The sequence below is a fragment of the Centropristis striata genome, chromosome 1 (genome assembly GCF_030273125.1).
Source record: "Centropristis striata isolate RG_2023a ecotype Rhode Island chromosome 1, C.striata_1.0, whole genome shotgun sequence".
NCBI lineage: Eukaryota > Metazoa > Chordata > Actinopteri > Perciformes > Serranidae > Centropristis > Centropristis striata.
Genome location: NC_081517.1, coordinates 33917499 through 33922750, shown reverse-complemented (window position 1 = coordinate 33922750; position 5252 = coordinate 33917499). Strand labels below are relative to the sequence as shown.

At 41.3% G+C, this 5252-nt stretch overlaps 1 long non-coding RNA gene across 1 annotated transcript; it reads right to left on the bottom strand.

Annotated features, from left to right (window-relative positions):
- Positions 1-417: 417 nt before the first annotated feature.
- Positions 418-3434, bottom strand: LOC131976494 (uncharacterized). Its single transcript, XR_009394804.1, has 2 exons — positions 2298-3434; positions 418-970 (listed from the first exon to the last, which is right to left on the bottom strand). It is a non-coding gene; the product is annotated as an uncharacterized LOC131976494 (long non-coding RNA).
- Positions 3435-5252: the final 1818 nt, after the last annotated feature.

Genomic DNA, 5252 nt, shown 5'->3' with positions numbered 1-5252 from the left:
TTCCTCTCTTTAGTAAGAGAGGAAGAGCAAATTATTATTTTTACAAATGGTCAAAAATGTGTATCAGAAAATATATTGTTTTTACAGTCCACAAGTTGTTTTTCCAATGCAAGGACACATTTTAAATTTCAGAATAAAAAAGCCCCCCTACATGAATATATACTAATCAAATTGAGATTATTATATAGTATAAATGATTAAATGTATATATTAGATGTTTTATAATTGGGTAAGAGCAGTTTTTAAAAGGTTAAGGATGTTTGGTGCATCTGGAGTTGACTTATTTTTTCTCTGAACAAAAAATTAAGAGAAATTTAAAAGAATGAGACTGCATGAGGCCCAGTGAATCCTTGGAGCAGTGAAGCCAGTCATTTTGAATCAAAATTGAAAGATTTTGAATATTGGCACATAGAAATATGTCAGTACAAAAAAGAATCTATACAGGCCTCTGAATAACAGCTGGAGCCTGTGGCGACCACATGCTCACCTGCTGTAGTTGTACATTACTGAGAGAGGACATGAACCTCTGTGTGTTTTCTCCAAACAGACTGATGTTAAAAAAGTAAAAAAGCTCTTATGAGCCTGTCTGATGGACTTGATGTGTAAAAATAGCCTCTTCATCTGTCAGGTCAGTGTTTTGCACTAATGTCTGATTCTGGTCGGTCCGCCTCCCCCATGTTGCCACCCGGCCCGTCACATCTTCAGAGCTTCTTGAAGAGGATGTAGGTGAAGAGTACCAACACGCCTGCGGACAGGAGTCCAATCACACACTGGTGGATGGTGATGACGTTCTCCAGGGCGTGGATGCGCTCCTCCATGGCGTTGGTGTGGATGTAGTCATAGATGGAGGCCCCGATGCTCCACACCGCCCACACAGCATCCACCAACGCTTTCATGGTGGGAGAGACCATTGAGAGGGCCGCCCGCGGCCGGGCGCCAGCCGCATCCGCCGCTTATTGGCCCCACTGCACTACAGAGAGAGAAGAGGAGGGTGACACATGGTGCAGCGAGGAGAGAGCATTGTGTGGGAGCACTGATAGCCTCCAAAATAGCAATCACAGTTACACATCTACAAACAACAACAGACAGTGATCCTGAGATTCTCAGAAGATTGTAAAAAGATTTAAACTTCTATGATGACATTGAGTGATTGTATCCATTTGATTGTTTTATAAGTACATTTACTCCAGTTTACCACTTAAATACAATTTAAAAAGGACTTTTACTTTGGGTTTCTCTTTCATGCTACTTTATACTACTATATACCAGTGTTTAAGTCCAGGTGACTGGGATCATTCTTTTATGTGTAAGGCAGCATCAGGCTAAATGTAATCACCTAACTTTTACAGATATAAATTAACTGAATTGCCATTTATTGTTAAATTAATAAGTAGTCTTGCAGCAACTTCAGCAAAAAAATAAAAATAAAATGAGCAGGGATCACAGCAACAAATTGGCCAAAACGTTAACAGGGACGGGCACCCTCTCCCCATCATTATCAAACTTCAACAGGAGCTAAAATCTGAGAATATAATGACTACTGTTTATAAACAGTAGTCTATAAACATAGAATTTAATTAAATAGATTGGCCTCATTGTCACTAGTATCAGTATCAGTGCATCCCTCAGGCAAATATTGTACCTTTTACTCCATTACATTAATGGCTGGTACAGTTGCTCTGCAGACTGGAAGTTTACTTAGCCTACAAAAACATGTATTACACGTCATGTGACAAAATTCTCAAAAACACCGAGTCAAGTTCTTAACAATACACAGCCAGAATACTTTTAGTACTTTCTGCTGACAATACTAACTTTAAACTAAAGTTGATCACTTTAAACATTACCTACATTGTCTTTGTACAGTTTTCAATTGAATATATGTCACAAAGCAAATTACGGCATAATATTTTATTGACGTTTTACATCGTATAAACTTTTTTGGGAATCTGGCTTGTAATGCTTTAGCAACTTTCAGTGTCTTTCTGACACAAAAAGTCTTTACATTGCTCTCTCTCTCTCTCTCTCTCTCTCTCTCTGCTGTAGGCTACTGGTGGACTGACTGACTCCTCCATCACATGCTGACGTCATGCCAGTATTAATAAACTTGGTCCAATGGTGAACTGGCTTCACGTGATCTGACACATTTGGTCTTGTGAGATGAGAAAACTCAGAATCTGCAGTGCAACAGGAATTTGAGCTTTGTGAAAATTAAGAACGACACGATAATTGTGTTGTACACTCAGATCAAAACACACTCTGTGGCGAAGACATTTTTTAAAGGACTCAAAACTCACCGGCGGCTGTCAGATGTTACCGAGATGATGCAGATGATGATGAACATCCGCCCTGCTGTTGCTGGAGTAGGGAAATATGTAGTTTAGGAGAAGCCGCCAGGCTCGTTCCTGTCAGGTTAAAAGTCGGACATTGCTGTTTGGCGTCAAGTTAGTGTAAATCACGAAAATCTCTTCCGGTCAATCCCTTAAAAATAAAACGGTTCTATTCTAACATCAATTACAATATATTGTAGTAAAAGAAAGTGCTTAAACGAGTAGAAATCTGAATAAAAGATTTTATATGACTCCAAAATACCTCACATAAAAAGTTTTAGTTACTATTCGGAAAAATAATAGGTCCTTCAGGACAAAGCATCAGGTGATTTATTTTATTTTGATAAGATAATCGCCCATTTTCCGGTATTATTGTCGGCTTGTCTTGTCTACATGAAACAGCTGACTGAAGCCACACGAGCGTCACCACCAGCAGCACTAAAGTGGAGCATGACCTCGAGAACAATACAGAACAGAACAGAACCCAGTGCAGTAGAACACAACAGAACACAGTAGAACAGAACGGAATGGAATAAAATGCAGAATGTCACAATAGAATGAATAAATCAAAATATCAGAGTAGAATAGAAAACAAAGCAAAACGTCACAACAGAGGACATTGAAGGAACACATCGCAATAAAAAAAAGAAGCAACATTTTGCGATTGAATAAAAAATAAAGCAAAAAAGTTAGAAAGTAAAAAAAATGAAGCAATATATCACAATATAACAGAAAATACAGAAAAGTATCTGAATGGAAGAATTTAAGGCAAAATGTTGGAATAGAGTCGAAAATACAGCAAAATATTAGAATGTAATAAATAAAATAAATGATCAGGATAGGACAAATAAAGCAAAATCTCACAATAGATTCGAAGAAATAAAGCAAAATCTCACAATAGAATAGAAAATACAGAAAAATATAACAATATAATAGCAAACACAACAAAATATCACAACAGAAAAGAAAGGAAAATATGAAAAAATAAACTACGTATCACATTGGATAAGGATAGAATAAAAAACAATACAGGAGATCAATAAAGTGTTTCTGATTCTGAAAAAAGGGCAAACTATCAGACTAAAGAAAATATAGCAAAATGTCCAAATAGGGACAATAGGGTTGAGAATAAAGCAAAATATCAAAATAGAATATAGGCTAACATAACACATCAATGACAATATATTGAAAAATATAAGACTAGAATAAATATTTAAGCAACAGTAGAAATAATAGAATAAAACAGAACAGAACAGTATACTGCAGAACATTTTGGGAAGAATAGAATAAGATTATAGTAAATGCAAAATGGCATAAGGAATATTAATCAATATGGGGTAGAAAAATTAAGTCAAGTCATGGAGTACATAACACAACACAACAAAGCTCTTGCTGACTTAAGATATGGACAGAAGCCACTGATTAAATGTGTCTGAAAGGATCCAGCCGTCACGCTGTGATTACCCCCTGATGAGCAGCAGCACGTGATCACACTCTGTGATCTGAATAAAACAATAAAGGTTGTGTTTTGACACTTGCGTGTCATGAAGTGTCGTAGCGCGTCGCTGCCACCAGGGGTCGCAGCACACTAACATGTTGCTGGTTCAGGGAGGTAACATGAGAGGTGTGATGAACCTGGGATGTATATAGCCTCCTGAACAGCATCGATAAAAGAGGGGGACACCTCGAGAGAGCCGCAGAAGAGCCGCTCCGTAGCCGCAGCTGAGCGCGGCACGGGCCTGTGTGGCGCATGTGGACGGGCGAGCCAACACACCGCAGGAATGTGTGCAGTTACAGGCAAACACACATGCTCGGACATTAGTGAGTGTAGTGCTCTTGGCCGTTTTAAAGTCCTCTTACTGAATAATTGGAAATACGGGGCCACACTGCTGCGCCCCTGACGGAAACCTATAATTGGAGACGAGCCAGTGACGCGCTGAAAATAACCAGGTTACCACCACTTAGCACCGGTCCATTTTGGGGAGGGCCCAACACGAGGGCGCAGCACCATATATCAGCTCCTTCCAGCTGTTTGGGAATATCCTGCTTTTACTATCGAGGCTGCAGCATGACAGTAGCAGGCTCCGTGCTCTGTCCACGGCTGTCTCTTCCCAGAATGGATATTGGGTGACTGGCTGGGTGCTGGGTGCGCACCGGGGATCTCTCGGTGGGAAACGCAGAAGCGTTTTTTTTTCTTTTTGAAGGGAGGGAGGGGAGGGGAGGGTGGGAGACTGGCACAAGGCGCGACACTGTTGCTGTCTGTATGTTTTTTCTCCTTGGACAGAGGGGAAAAAGATAGGCTGGGGGGACTGTCCGACTTCTTCCAAAAAGACAATTCGTTCCCCCCACCCCCAAAAGGATAATCTTGCTCAATCTGGGATGCGTGCAACACCAAGTGATCAGATTTTACTGGGGCGGCGGTGGCGCTGGAGCTGGAGCTGGCGGTGGATGGACGGTGAAGTTCAACTTCGCTTTGCAGACGCGATCTCCTCCAAAAAGCAGCCAGACAACCAACCAGACAGTCGGCGCTTTTTACGCGAAGTCCCCGTATGGCTGCGGGATGCTGACACCTGCGCCGCACGCAGGTAACAACAACCGGGCAGCATCACCTACTTCTGCAGACAGTGACAGACAGCAGATCCATGGGTATGTATCGGCGTGGTCACAGGTTAAACCTTCCACATTCCTTCACTACCTCGTCTGGAAGAAGTCAAATCTTGTGGTAGGCTATTAAAGACATGTCCAGAATCCAGAGCAAGGTAAACCTGTGTAGCTCCCTCCACACTGAGTCCCCGCTGACGGGACTAATGATGATGAGGATGATGATGGTGTGTGTTAGAGGCTGGGTCTTTGGGGGCAAGGTGAGTTCTCATTTCGTTCAACTGGCCTACAAAGTCCCAGTTTCTGGCTCATGTGACCACC